The sequence below is a fragment of the Erinaceus europaeus genome, chromosome 7, assembly GCF_950295315.1.
Source record: "Erinaceus europaeus chromosome 7, mEriEur2.1, whole genome shotgun sequence".
In the NCBI taxonomy this organism is placed as follows: domain Eukaryota; kingdom Metazoa; phylum Chordata; class Mammalia; order Eulipotyphla; family Erinaceidae; genus Erinaceus; species Erinaceus europaeus.
Genome location: NC_080168.1, coordinates 99,108,488 through 99,124,680, shown reverse-complemented (window position 1 = coordinate 99,124,680; position 16,193 = coordinate 99,108,488). Strand labels below are relative to the sequence as shown.

General features: G+C 39.7%; 1 long non-coding RNA gene across 1 annotated transcript; it reads right to left on the bottom strand.

Moving 5' to 3' along the window:
- Positions 1–4,345: 4,345 nt before the first annotated feature.
- LOC132539302 (uncharacterized) lies at positions 4,346–15,833 on the bottom strand. Its single transcript, XR_009550558.1, has 2 exons — positions 15,686–15,833; positions 4,346–4,472 (listed from the first exon to the last, which is right to left on the bottom strand). It is a non-coding gene; the product is annotated as an uncharacterized LOC132539302 (long non-coding RNA).
- Positions 15,834–16,193: the final 360 nt, after the last annotated feature.

Genomic DNA, 16,193 nt, shown 5'->3' with positions numbered 1-16,193 from the left:
AAAGTTAGCCAATTCAGGTTCTCTTCCCAGTTCTTTCCTTTCTAGCTGTGCCATGCTGGTCAAAGCTATTTAACCCTTCTAAATCACTGATTTATCACCTATGAAATGAACATGATAATAGTAATAGTACCAGTATAACAGTTGCTCTGAGGATTAAATGAGATGATGCATTTAAAGGACTTGATTCTGTGTGAGTTCATATAAAACTCAGTGAATGCTGGTCTACGCTATCACAATTCTTTTGGAGTATGGAACAACCACACAGATAATGAACGTGAAGAGATGTATGACATACTATTTTTAGGGGTTAAAAAAAAGAGAAGCCATCTATGCCAGATCAGAGTTGAATCTGCAGCCAGTTAGTTGTAAGTTAATTCTGAAGACAGGGATCTATTCAACTATACTGGTAATTTTTTTAAAAAAAATGAAGACAGATAAGGCCTGTAGAATATCATATTCAGAGGGATAATGCATAGGAAAGGACTGAAAGATTCTCTATCAAAACAATATATTGTAGCCATCTACAAAGAGACAATGTTTATGAGCGTAGATAGATATTGAGAGTATGGACAATTTAAAAAACACGTTCTATATTTTTCTACATTTTGTCCTTTTGTAATAGGGAAAATTACATGCTATTGAAAAGCACAGTCTAAAGTTTAGCCTCCTCTGATGATCTTCTGGCTCCAATTAATTCAGATGTCCAGCTCATCCCCTTCCTTTACTGCCTTTCTTATTCTCTGTAGATTTATGTTTCCTCTGCACAGCTGCAATTGGTTTTGAATATTTGGCAGAGTCTGTAGTTGATGTTTAGATATATTTATGTGGGTTCTTGCTCCTTCATCAGATGTATTTCCACAAGACAATTTTCCCTGTAACTGTGGGCACTGACTTAGGAGTGCTTTACCCCAAATGCTAACTGATTGAGGTCACTGTAAATAATTCAGGGCAAAAAACAAACTTACTTAAATTGCTTCATTATTAGCATTAACGTTTATTGGGTGCTAGGGCTCAAATGTTAGGGATGGGGTTGTAGATCCATTGGAAATGATGCCTTGTGCCTGACATTATGCTATCAATGTATGCAGCTTTCTCATCTTTCCCCACGACACAGAAATGCCACATTTCCAAGGCTATTGTACTCAGAGGGGGTCACATGACTAGTTCTGACCAACAAAATGGGAGAAGTGTGGTAGTGCTGTTTAGAAAGTGTGGGGGTGATTTTTTAAAAAATTATTTTTATTGTATTGGTAATTTAATAATGATTGACAAGATTGTGGTATAAGAGGGGTACAATGCCATACAATTCCCGCCACCAGAGTTCCACATCCCCTCCTCTCCGTCGGAAGTCTCCCTATTCTTATCCCTCTGGGAGTATGGACCAAAGATCTTTATGGGGTGCAGAAAGTGGGAGGTCTGCTTTTCGTAATTGCTTCTCCACTGACCCAGGTCCTTTCTCTCTCTTGCAACTCTACCATATTGATCCATAAGAGGGGGTGATCTTGAAATTACAATATGATAGAGTTGCAAAAAAGGACCTAGGTTCCCAAGCTTCTGCTTAGAGGAGAACTACCCAAGAGAACTATCTGAGCAGAAACTTCTAGATTAAATAGTGTCCGTGGAAAGATAAAACAATAAATACATTGAGGTTTGAGGATTGTTTGTTTCTACAATAACCTTCTCTCAACCAATACAGAAAATTATATAAGTAGCAAAGAATTCCAGATAAAATATTCAAAATGCCAAATAAATAGAATTTAATGGGGAAAAAAGTTGTCTAATGTTTTACTTTTTCATAAGATCCTCTTCTCTGTACTTTTGCATAGTTTTCTGAAAAATCTTGATGGATAGGAATATTTATACCTTTGTGTCATGCTATAAGAAACTAAACTTGATCCTTTGCCTTAAATTAAATCCAAGATTTTCTAACTTCAAGAACACTACTCTTGTGGTCTGGGAGGTGGTACAGTTGATAAAGCATTGGACTCTCAAGCATGAGGTCCTGTTTTTGATCCCCAGAAGCACATGTACCAGAGTGATGTCTGGTTCTTTCTTTCTCCTCTTATCCCTCTCATTAATAAACAATAAAATATTTTAAAATAAAGAAAGAACACTACTCTTTCATTTATTGTTTTTTAAAGTATTTTTTTATTTTATTTATTTTATTTTATTGAGAGAGATGCAGAGAGAGAGAGAAACACCAGAGCACTGCTCAGCTCTGGCTTATGGTGGTGCGGGGGATTGAACCTGGGACTTAGGAGCCTCAGGCATGAGAGTCTGTTTGCATAGCCATTATGCTGTCCCCTCAGCCCCTATTCTTTGGTTTATTGTATACCGACTCTTGGCCTTTAGGCATAAATAGGACTTAGTTCAGAACAGGAACTAATGATTAAAAACTACTTAGACAAAAGAAGTTTTTCTACCCACTTCTCAAACGTTGGCTGCACGAAAAGTTAATGTCTTCCAACAAATATAGTTCCAAGGATAAATGGGTTTGAGAAACATTGGGTTAAACCAGGAGTTTTCAATTTTTACAAAGCTCCTAGAGTCTTAAACATATACTTTGGAAGTCCACAAGTGTGTGGTATGCAGCATGTGCCTGGATCCTGGTTATAGAACTCCTCTACGGCAGAGTAGTCATTAGAGGTAGAATATGCTTGGGGCCCTAATCGGGGAGTCCTGAGTCTCCCAAACAGACTTGATGGGCCTAGACCTCAAATAAATCCCTCTCTCCATTGTTTCTAGTCATCTCTATCAGGGACAACAAAGTAGACCCCTTTGTGGGGCCCCATAGGACCTTGCCCTCAACCTGGATCAACAATGGTAGAGAATGTTCCATCTTCCAAAGGGAGGATGAACAACATACTCTATGCTACACCTGAGGAAGATGGGTCGATACTGGGGCAGCATGGAATGTTCCTATTCATGACCACAGAATGTGAGCTCAGATCTAGAGGGATGCAGAGGTCACACAGGCTCCTAAGCTAATTATGGGCCCCATATCACATTAAGTTGATGGGATTTACAGTAATATTTATACCTATTTCCATATTAGGGAGCTACTCTCTTCCTTGATCCAGCTTTCTAGTCCTTTTCCCAGCCATAACATCATCTCATCAGACAATAATTAGGATTCACCTGCATATCAGATTTCAGGTTCAGGCAAAAAAAAAAAAAAACCCCACTAGTATAGCTACAGGCCCTTTGAAATATAACTAAAATATGCCTACTAGCTATCTACAAAATGGAGGACCCCCCAATGCCTCACCTGCACTATTCCAGCTGTTAGGTCCATAATTGTCCAACAGTTTGTTTGGCTTTGTATATTAACTCTCTTTTCAGCCACCAGGTTCCAGGTGCTAGCAGGATGTGACCAGATTTCCCTAGACACACAACCCCACCAATGTGCCTTGGAGCTCCACTTCCCCAGAGTCCTTCCCCACTAGGGAAAGAGAGAGAGACAGGATGGGAGTATGGATCGATCTGTCAAGGCCCATGTTCAGCGAGGAAGCAATTACAGAAGCCAGACCTTCCACCTTCTGCATCCACAATGATCTTGGGTCCATACTCCCAGAGGGTTAAAGAGTAGGAAAGCTATCAGTGGAGGGGATGGTATATGGAGGTCTGGTGGTGGGAACTGTGCGAAGATTTACCTCTCTTATCCTATGGTTTTGTCAATGTTTCCTTTTTTTTTTTTAAGTATTTTTTAAAATATTTATTTTCTTTTTGTTGCCCTTGTTTTTATTGTTGTTGTAGTTATTGTTGTTGTTATTGATGTCGTTATTGTATAGGACAGAGAGAAATGGAGAGAAGAGGAGAAGACAGAGAGGGGGAGAGAAAAATAACACTTGCAGACCTGCTTACCGCCTGTGAAGCGACTCTCCTGCAGGTGGGGTGCCGGGGCTCGAACCGGGACCCTTAAGCTGGTCCTTGCGCTTTGTGCCACGTGCGCTTTACCCGCTGTGCTACTGGCCGACTACCCCGATGTTTCCTTTTTCTAAATAAAAAATTAAAAAAACAAAAAAAAAAAGAAGTAGACTATGCTGAAACAGACCCTAGGCAAGGCTGATCTCAATAACTTTCTATTTTGCTTATTGCATCTGGCTTCTACTTCACTTTGCTCACTTCCTCACAGACCACAGTTCTCAGCTTGTGAGTGGGAGACAGTCAGGGGGTAGGGGGGGTGTGCGCAAAACTCTCAAACCCATTTACCCAAAAATCAAGGGGACTTACAGGGGACATTTTTAATGCTTATTATTATTATTGTTGTTGGCAAATGCTAGAAGAAGAATTATTATTGTTTAACTTATTCCAGATAAGAAGACAGCAGATTCACTACAGTTCGAAGATAGCAAATGTCTTTCACAGTACAGATAGCAAGTATCCAAACAGGAGGAAAAGAGACACAAATCATCCAACTTCTATTCAATGCAGCCAGCAAGTCAGCCTGTGACATCTGCTACCACTGGGGGCTGTTAAGACAAGAGAGTAAGATTTGAAGAAGGATTAGACAATTTTGTGAGTGTAACTAGCACTGAAAGCTATGTTCACTATAACAACAACAACAACAACAACAACAAAAAAGACACAAGAAAATGAAGTTTCATGTTCCAGGATGTAAATTGATCACATGTGAAAGGAGGAGCGAGCAAGAATTCCCACCTCTCAGTCCAGCGTGGGATATTACACAATGGACCAGGTGCAATAGGCTTGACTTTCCCTCTTTATTTTCCTTTTCCTTTTCTCTGGTACATCTGATTCTGGCTAAACAGGAGGTGGGGATATTCGCTCTGACAAATAGTGATTTGATCCCACAGGGCAACTCCTATTGAAAACCAAGATAACACAAATATTTTCAATTCTTCAAGTTGAACCCGGGCTAAGTATTTTGTTTTGTGGGTGATCTCTCTGTTCTTTTATTAAGGGAAGATCATTTTATGAGAACTAAGAATATTTGCATTCCTAGCATGGGAAGAATTTTAAAATTCTCCACCAACACATTGTTCAAGCAAATGAAAAAGAGCCAGAGGTAAGTAAGGTAAGGTCATCTTAACTTATTGAGACTCTTGAGTGAGGATGAACCCAGTCTTGAAGTAACAGCTATTTTAAATGCTCCTTGCATTTTGAGCAGAAAAATAAAATGTGTTTTTCAGCCACAGTATTCTGAGCTTGGTGATGACTGAAGGTCCTGGAAAAGGAGATGGCAGATTTTATTGAGCTGGGTGGGTTCTCACTATTCATCTTTCTATGGGAAATTTTGTGAAAATATTCAACTCCAGTTAGTCAGTGAAAAATATTTGGGCCCCAGGGAATGAATGAGAACTAAGTTTTATGGTGTGAGTCCCATCTGGGACCAGAAGAATTAAAAAAGCAGAACTGTGAGAGTTGGTCAAGAAAAAGAATAGCAAATCCTGTCATGCAGTATATAAAGATAGTCGTGGATTGTAATGTATTGATCACTTCATATTATGATAGTCTGTGTTGAGACAGAACCAACCAGATCAGTGAGTTTTTCCCATTGTAGAACATACGTTGAATCTTTTCTCAAGGGTATGGATAAACCTACATCCTAATAAAACCCATACATTACATTTGTGTCAGGAAGGTTTTTTCCTCTTGACCTCCATCAATCTTTTTTGCACTTAATGGCAATAGCAAAGACTGAAGTTTATACAACTCCGTTCTCCTTCTCTTCCTTGGAAGAATACACTTCCCATGATAAACTAAAATGTTCAGATATTCGTTCTGTATTCCAGTCTTACACCAAGCTATCCCTACACTATCCCTACTGAGTCATTCCTAGGGATAGGACATTTTGGAAACTGTTGCCCTTTTGATAAGAGGATAGATATTTGGAAAATCTTTTTTTTTCCCTTAATTTTCCTGATACCCCTTTTTCTGCTTTATGATATAGGTCTAAGTATAAATAAATATAATGTGGGGAGGTGGGTGGTGAAGCACGTGGTTGAGTGTATAAATTACAATGTGTAAGGACCCAGGTGTGAACCCCCAGTCCCCACCTGCAGGGGGAAAGCTTTGCAATTGTTGAAGCAGTGTTGCAGGTGTTTCTCTGTCTCTCTCCCTCTCTATCATCCTCTTCCCTCTTGATTTCTGGCTATCTCTGTCCAATAAATGAACAAATGTTATTTATCTAGATATATATAAATATTTAAAACATTAAAAAGCAGAGTAAATATAATGCCAGAATTGTGGCAGCTGGATTGCAGCTATGAAATGACAAACTTGAGAGTCAAAAGCACTGTGGTAGGATTTACAAAGTAGGAGGTCAGAAAGATTTTGAAGTTGTGCTGATATTGTTTGGCCCATGTTTGTTATTGTTGTTTTGTTTTTGTTAATCTGTTGATTTCTGGTTGACACCACTTGTAGATAGCTGTTTCATTACAACCTAAAATTGTCTCATTAAATGCATCTGGTGAAATGATAGCCGTGTGTTCTAACCGAGCACAGAACCATGAAGAAACAGATAGCCTGTGACCTCTGATTGTCTTGCATCTCTGACATTCACAAATATAGTTTGCTTTATGCTTCCTGGTGAAAAGTAGAAAACCTAACAGTTGCTTGACTGTGGCCTGAGAATGTGCTAGCTAATGCTGGCAGAGCCTGAAGTCCTGAACACATTTTATGTCGGGTTAGATCTCAAGTGGGCCAACTGACACTTTTATGTGGACAGATTTCACTTTACAACTCATTGCATGAAATTGCCATGTGATTTCATTGCAGGGGTGATCCACATTACAATACCAGCATACCATTCAGTTAGTATCAAGGGAATATGAATCACTATGCCACTGATTTGGGAGACTATCATCTGGGCAAGTGGAGGCAGGCTGTCTGTGCTGGAAGACTTCCCTTCTGCTTCCATTTGGACAGGAGAGAGGAGCCATTTCTGCCCAAGAATCCTGAGAAGTTCTCACTCATTGCAGAAGAAGGCTTCTGGGCCCCTGGTGGCATCCACAAGGAACCTCAAATCTGGCTCCATCTTATGCCCAAATTGCTAACAGATTTCAGAGGAATCTTAGCAGGATCATCTGTGAATTAATTTTGATGCAGCCCTACTTAATTCTTTAACAGGTCTGTGCTTTTGATAATAAGTCACTTTCTCTCTTGCCTCCACTTCTATATCAATGCTCTGGCTAAGAGGTCCCCATCTTTTCATCAGCTGCGGTTATTACAATGTTAGGACACAGATTTTTTTTTTTTTTTTTTTTTGTCTCTAGGATTATTGCTATGGCTTGGTGCCTGCACAATGAATCCATGGCTCCTGACCATCCTTTCTTTTTTCCATTGTTGTTGTTATTGTTGTTGATGGACAGGACAGAGAGAAATTGAGAGAGGATGGGAAGATAGAGAGGGGGAGAGAAAGACACTTGCAGACCAGCTTCACCACTTGTAAAGTGACCCCCCCCCCCCCGCAGGTGGGGAGCCGGGGCTTGAACAAGTATCCTTGCACTGGTCCTTGAGCACTATGCACACTTAACCCAGTGTGATACCGCTTGCCCCCCCAGGACACAGATCTTATGACCTGTCAGAAGTATTATAGCATCCATTCTTGTGACAGGAAGTAACAGCCACTGATGTTACAATTCAGCACAAGAAAGAAAAGGAGAATTTTGATTCTCTAATTCACACAATATTTCTTCTGACTTGCTGCAACCTTTTTGTTTGTTTACCTTGATTTTGGAGAGCATTATTCACTTTACTATTTTGTAATTTTCTGTTTTTGTAATTATTGGTGCTTTTTTTTACAGTATGGTAAAAGAAACCCAACTAGCTGACCAGGAGCAATGCCAACAGTTATGTGTATGGAATGTTAGAGCATACTATATCAAATAGGAAGAAATTTAGTTATTCTCCAGAAGAATTCAATGCCTCCACATCCCCAACACCATCATCACACATTTTTCACATTAGTAGCTAAGTGACTTCCCAGGCTGATATATCATCTACTTGAATATCCTAAACTAAAAAACCCAAACAATGATTACTGAAAATGGTACAACAATAGGAATGGGAGAAATTCCATTCCGTGGGAACACAGCCATTCACATTTTGTTGTGGCTTATTTCAAAAGTTCCTGTTCTGATTTCTCTTTTGAAGTCTCTAATCCATAAGCTTATATTGCTTACAATGCACATCATACTTTATTTTTTTTGCTTTTTTAAATTATTTATTATTTATTTATTCCCTTTTGTTGTCCTTGGTTTTTTTTTTATTGTTGTTATTGATGTCGTCGTTGTAGGATAGGAGAGAAATGAAGAGAGGAGGGAAAGACAGAGAGGGGAAGAGAAAGATAGACACCTGCAGACCTGCTTCACTGTTTGTGAAGCGACTCACCTGCAGGTGGGGAGCCGGGGGCTCGAACTGGAATCCTTACTCCTGTCCTTGTGCTTTGTGCCATGTGCGCTTAACCCGCTGCACTAGCACCCGACTCCCACATATCATACTTTGTGACTTAACTTATTTTAAAACAAATATTTAAAAAAGTTATAGTTGAAGTGTCCATTGGCAGCACACCTGGTTGAGCACACACATTATAATGCACAAGGACTCTGGTTCAAGTCCCTAGTCCCCAGTTGCAGGGGGAAAGCTTCACAAGTGATGAAGCAGTGCTACGGATTTCTTCTTCCTCCTCCTTCTTACTCTCCTCCTCCTCCTCCTCCTCCTCCTCCTTCTTCTCCTTCTCCTTCTCCTTCTCCTTCTCCTTCTCCTTCTCCTTCTCCTTCTCCTTCTCCTTCTCCTTCTTCTCCTCCTCCTCCTCCTCCTCTTCCTCCTCCTCCTTCTTCTTTTTTTTACCAGAGCACTGATCAGCTCTGGCTTTTGGTCGTTCAGAAGGACTGAACCTGGGACTTCAGAACCTCAGGCATGAGATTTTCTTTGCATAACCATTATATTATCTACCCCATCCCACCCCCTCTCTTCCTTCTTTCTATTTCTCCCTTCTCTCTCAACTTCTCTGTCTCTATAAAAAGAAAAACAAACTGGGGGCCAGGTGGTGGCACACCTGGTTAAATGTACATACTATAATGCACAAGGACCCGGATTCAACCCACCAGGCCCCAACTTCAGGGGGAGAGCTTCACAAGTAATGAAGCAGGGCTGCAGGTGTCTTTCTGTCTCTCTCCCTCACTCTCTCCCCACCCATCTCTTGATTTCTCGCTGTCTCTACCCAATAAGTAAATAAAGTTTTAAAAAATTACAGTTATCATCTTGTTGATCAATAGTAATGCTGTTTTGAACTCAAAGCACAGAATCAGAGTTGATATGCAGCCAGCACATTCAGACTTTAGTATTGAAAATAATGTGTAGGAAATTTGTTTCTTCTGGAGGACAAAATTTTAGCTTTCACATCTGAGATGTGTTAGAGGAAATAATATACTGCCAGAAAAAAAGTTTTTTTTTTCAGCTATGAAAGTCTGCTGGGTGCTCTAGAAGTGGTTTATTATGTGGGATCTTAACATGATTTGTGTTATATGGTTGTTATATTTATTTATTTATTGCCACCAGGGTTATCGATGGAGCTTGGTGCCTGCATTACAAATCTACTGCTTCAGTGGCCTTTTTTTTTTTTTTGTATAGGACAGAGAGAAATTGAGAGAGGAAGATAGATAGACACCTGCAGAACTGCTTCAATGCTTGTAAAGCAAACCCCCTGCAGGTGGGGAGCTGGACTGGAATCCTTGTGTGGGTCTTTGTGCTTCATACTATGTGCACTTAACCTGGTGCACCACCACTCAGACCCCTGTTATGTGTTTTTATTGTGTTTTGTCTATGACTTTTTTTGCTTTTGTTGCTTAGATAAAGAGAGATTTGCCTGAAAATAAACAAGTGTGGCTCTGGCCAGCTTGATATGTTCCTGGCAGCCTTCTTTCTTTCTTTCTTTTTTTCAGGGGTTTTAAACTCTATTCAGGAAAATTGAGAGCATCCACATGTTTGGAGTACACCAGGGGAGGTGGGGAGGGAGAAAGAAAAAGAGAATGTGAGAGCCTTTTTACTCACATGTTGGCAGACCCACTTTGGCAGAGAGAGACCCTTGTGGCTTTTTTCACTTCACTTCTCTAACTCTCTATTGCTATCTAAAGAAAAAAGAAAGAAAAAAAAAAAGGAAAAAGTTAAAGAGACAAAAAAGCAAAACAAAACAGACCATGGTATGCTTCATGAAGAAATGAAAAGACATGGAGAGGGCAGGGGTAGATAGTATAATGGTTATGCAAAGAGACTCATGCCTGAGGCTTTAAAGTCCCAGGTTCAGGCTTTAAAGTCCCAGGTTTAAAGGCCCATTAGCTAGAACTGAACAGTGCTCTGTAAAAAAAAAAAAAAAAGAAAGAAAGAAAGAAAGAAAAGAAAAAAGACATGGAAGAAGTTTTTAGGGATATTACTACATAAAAGAAGTCAATCTGAAAAGGCTACATGTCTAAATAGACGAGATTTTTGGAAAAGGTAATATTATGGACACAGTGAAAAGATTACTGGTTGTCAGGGACTTGGGAAAGGGAAGGAAAGATTAATGAGAGCACAGCAACTTGTTTTTTAAAGCAGTAAAACTCCTATGTGGATGGATGGATATATGTCATCATACTGTTGTCAAAATCTATAGAATACAGTGACTAATGTATAAACAAATATGAATGTATGAAACATTATAGAAACTGTGGACTTTCATTGATGAGATGCATCAATGCTACTTCACTGACTATAGCACACCAGTGTGGGATGCTGTTCTTGGTGAGGGAGAGGAAGGTTATATGGAAACACTGGGTTTTCTGCTCAATGTTGCTATGGACCTAAACTTTTACTGAAATAAGTTTCATTAATTCAAACAAATGATTAAAAATATAAATTACTACAAAACAGAAAGTAGGTGCAGTCATATAGTAACTTGCTGGGAAATTGTGCAGATGCAGTCACATCTGCCATGTTGTCCCCTCAGGCTACTGCTAGTTCCTGCGAGAGTTGGGACATTCTCGGAGTTCCTGTTCAGCCATGTTGTGCCCTCAGGGCATTGTCTAGATCCCCGAGATATCTGGAGAGCTTTGGTCACTCCTCCCCCCTCCCATTCTCATGAGAGTTATCATCCTATCCTGGAGTGCTATGGTTACTCCTCCCCCTTCCCATTCTCGCGAAAGCTACTCCTATAAAAACCCTTCGTTTTCCGCACCTCACTCTCTTGCCAGCGCTTCACTCCAGTGTTCAGACGCAGGAAAGGTTACTGCGTGAGGCAGCCATTTTCGCTACCTCCATGTGGCCCAACCTGCTTCTCTAGCACCCATCTCTGAGGTGCCAGCGCAAATAAAGATTTGTGTTTCCTCTTCGCTCCAGACCCCCTCTCTCTTCTCCGCGGCCCGCGCACAACAACATCTGGCTCAACAACAGTAACTATTAGCAAATTAATAAAAAAAATAACAGTTGGATGTATGCCCCAGATTGGATGAACTTCAACCATACGTGTTTGGAAATACCATCAAAATGGTGGCCAAGACAAGATAGAAGGGTATGTATCTCTCTCTCATGTAGAAGGAATCTCCAGTCAACAGTCCTGGACTAGAGTGGTGACAGTACTCAGACTTTGCTAACTAAGCTTTATGATGTTGCTAAGGCTCTAACCTTAGCATTTAGCCAATATTACATGATCTGATGCAATTGCCAGAGCTCAAGCCATGATATATGTGGTCTGAAAAAGAGTTATTTTTAACTCTGATTTTTCATTAATTAAAAAAGAAGAAGAAGAACAAAGGAACCCTAAAGCAACCAGAAGGACAGAAATCACTAAAGTTAGGGCAGAAATAAATAACATTGAGAATGAGAAAACCATACAAAAGATCAACGAAAGTAAATGTTGGTTCTTCAAAAGAGTGAACAAAATCGACAAACATTTAGCCAGACTCACAAAACAAAAAAGGGAGACCCAAATAAATCAGATACTAAATGAAAGAGGAGATATCACAACAGACAATGCAGAAATTCAACATATCATGCGAGGCTTCTATGAACAACTATATGCCACCAAGCTAGAGAACCTGGAAGAAATGGACTATTTCCTAGATACCTACCAACTTCCAAAACTAAGTAAAGAGGAAGCGGATAACACGAACAGGTCTATCACAGCTAATGAAATTGAAAGAGTTATCAAAAATGTTCCCAAAAATAAAAGTCCTGGACCAGATGGTTTTACAAATGAATTCTACAAAAACTTCAAAGAAGAACTAATACGTCTACTTTTAAAAGTCTTCCAGAAGATTGAAGACACTGTAATACTCCCTTACAGCTTCTATGAAGCCAACATCACTCTGATACCAAAAGCAGACAGGGACACAACCAAAAAAGAAAACTACAGACCAATCTCTCTGATGAACACAGATGTTAAAATATTGAACAAAATTCTAGCCAACCGGATACAGCAGTATATTAAAAAGTTTGTTCATCATGACCAAGTGGGGTTTATTCCAGGCATGCAAGGTTGGTTTAATATATGTAAATCAATCAATGTGTTCCACCACATCAACAAAAGCAAGACCCAAAACCACATGGTCATATCAATAGATGCAGAGAAAGCCTTTGACAAAATACAACATCCCTTTATGATCAAAACACTACAAAAAGTGGGAATAGATGGAAAATTCCTGAAGATAGTGGAGTCTATAGACAGCAAACCTACAGCCAACATCATACTCAATGGTGAAAAACTGGAAGCATTTCCACTCAGATCAGGTACTAGACAGGTCTGCCCACTGTTACCATTACTATTCAACATAGTGTTGGAAGTTCTTAGCAATCAGGCAGGAGCAAGGAATTAAAGGGATGTAGATTGGAAGAGACGAAGTCAAACTCTCCCTATTTGCAGATGACATGATAGTATACATAGAAAAACTAAGGAATCCAGCAAGAAGCGTTTGGAAATCATCAGGCAATACAGTAAGGTGTCAGGCTACAAAATTAACATTCAAAAGTCAGTGGCATTCCTCTATGCAAACACTAAGTTAGAAGAAACTGAAATCCAGAAATCAATTCCTTTTACTATAGCAACAAAAACAATAAAATATCTAGGATTAAACCTAACCAAAGTGAAAGGCTTGTATACTGAAAATTATGAGTCACTACTCAAGGAAATTGAAAAAGACACAAAGAAGTGGAAAGATATTCCATGTTCATGGGTTGGAAGAATTAACATCATCAAAATGAATATACTACCCAGAGCCATCTACAAATTTAATGCTATCCCCATCAAGATCCCAACCACATTTTTTAGGAGAATAGAACAAATGCTACAAATGTTTATATGGAACCAGAAAAGACCTAGAATTGCCAAAACAATCTTGAGAAAGAACAGAACCAGAGGCATCACACTCCCAGATCTCAAACTGTATTATAGGGCCATTGTCATCAAAACTGCTTGGTACTGGAACATGAATAGACACACTGACCAGTGGAATAGAATTGAGAGCCCAGAAGTGACCCCCCCACACACCTATGGACATCTAATCTTTGACAAAGGGGCCCAGACTATTAAATGGGGAAAGTAGAGTCTCTTCAACAAATGATGTTGGGAACAATGGGTTGAAACATGCGAAAGAATGAAACTGAACCACTGTATTTCACCAAATACAAAAGTGAATTCCAAGTGGATCAAGGACTTGGAGGTTAGACGACAAGCTATCAGATACTTAAAGGAAAATATTGGCAGAACTCTTTTCTGGCATACATTTTAAAGACATCTTCAATGAAACGAATCCAATAACAAAGAAGACTAAGGCAAGTATAAATCTATGGGACTACATCAAATTAAAAAGCTCTGCACAGCAAAAGAAACCACTACCCAAACTGAAAGACCCCTCACAGAATGGGAGAAGATCTTTACATGCCATACACAAGACAAGAGTTTAATAACCAACATATATAAAGAGCTTGCCAAACTCAACAACAAGACAATAAATAACCCCATCAAAAAATGGGGGTAGGAAATGGACAGAATATTCACCATAGAAGAGATCCCAAAGGCCAAGAAACACATGAAAAAATGCTCCAAGTCTCTGATTGTCAGAGGAATGCAAATAAAGACATTCTCACTCTGTGAGAATGTCATACATCAGAAAATGTAGCAGCAGCAAATGCTGGAGAGGTTGTGGGGTCAAAGGAACCCTCCTGCACTGCTGGTGGGAATGTAAATTGGTCCAGCTTCTGTGGAGATCAGTCTGGAGAACTCTCAGAAGGCTAGAAATGGACCTACCCTATGATCCTGCAATTCCTCTCCTGGGGATATATTCTGAGGAACCCAACACATCCATCCAAAAAGTTCTGTGTACACATATGTTCTTGGCAGCACAATTTGTAATAGCCAAAACCTGGAAGCAACCCAGGTGTCCAACAACAGATGAGTGGCTGAGCAAGTTGTGGTATATATACACAATGGAATACTACTCAGCTGTAAAACATGGTGACTTCATAGTTTTCAGCTTATCTTGGATGGACCTTGAAAAATTCATGTTAAGTGAAATAAGTCAGAAACAGAAGGATGAATATGGGATGATCTCACTGTCAGGCCGAAGTTGAAAAACAAGATCAGAAAAGAAAACACAAGTAGAACCTGAAATGGAATTGGCACTAAAGTAAAAGATTCTGGGGTGGCAGTGGGTGGGCGTGTGGGGAGAATACAGGTCCAAGAAGGATGACAGAGGACCTAGTGGGGGTTGTATTGTTATATGGGAAACTGGGAAATGTTATGCATGTACAAACTATTGTTTTTACTGTTGAATGTAAAACATTAATTCCCCAAATAAATAAATAAATAATAAAAAAAAAAAAGGAAAGAAGGATCCAATTGAAGATCATGATTCTGTGTCTAAGCTAAAAGGGAAGAAAGATATTCGAGTAGGCAACCAGCAGCCTGAGACATTAGGCAATGTTTAAACTACTGTGCTGGGTGCAGAAGATGCTAATGTATTAGATCAACAGGAAAAACAAACATGCAAGCACATAGACATTCTGTATGGTGGCAGTTGGTCATGACACAAAGATTTCAGAAGTGGACATGAGAATGCCCAGCTGGGATGACCATAGAAGGGGCCCTGGATGCAAGGGTGATTTACAAGGCTTGAGAAGTATAAGAATCTGACAGTAAGAGGTGACACAGAAAGCAAACTTGGCTTCGAGATTGCATGGGAAAAGGCATCTAGTATTTGATAATGTGGGTCATGCTTGTCATTGACACATAATATATTCTGCACAGGTACAAACATTTCCCACACTAGGAGAAATTAATGTCTGTAGTTTGGGTACATACCCTAGTGACATCAGCTTCTCTCTTTACAATCTGCCCATCAACCCCATGTGATACAAAGTGAGGAAGAATTCCATTCAGCAACACATACACTTTTAGTATCTCAGGCAGAGACTTTAAAAAAAAAATTATGATAAAACACCCAAAATATATCCAAGTTGGATTACCAGTCTGGGTGGAATCCAAGAGACTTTGGTTACCACAACTATTTCTCATCATAAATTCCCAAACAAGTTGAGTTTTTCACTTCCTCTCCTAATCTGCCATGGAGCACAGCCGAGTTGCTTGAAGTCATCTACTTTTTGGCAGTGGCTGCGATTCCAGGATGATGGAGCGATTCTTTTCCATATACATCATTATTATTTCTAGTATAAATATTTATCAAGCACTCACTGTGCAATAGAGAAGAGCTCCTGCTTGGTGGTCTCCCCAGCTGAACAAAACAAACACAAGTCGAGGCCAAGGGAAGAGGTAGGAAGAGAGCCTCAGCTGGTGGGAAAACAGAGGCATTGATCACTTCACCCTTGTACGGCTCATGTTGGATGTTATTTGCACTTGGCTGTCTGTCGTATTTCAGATATGCAAATGGAAAGACATTTATAGAGGGCTTACTGTGCAATCCATTGTGTGGAGCTCTTTACAATTGTTAGGTCATTTCATTCTCATCAGATTCCTTTGATATAGGAGCTATTTATTATTCCATTTAGGGACGAGGAAACTGAGGTATAGAATAATCTGTCTGAAATCACCAAGTGGTAAGATTTTATTACAGTGCTGCTGGATGGGACTTTTCTGAAGTTAGACGTGCCGTACATCTACATTTCCACTGAGGTAGATCCCTAGGCTTGAGACATGACTTGTGAGGCTACGGAACTGGGCGTTAATTATATTGGATTTTTCT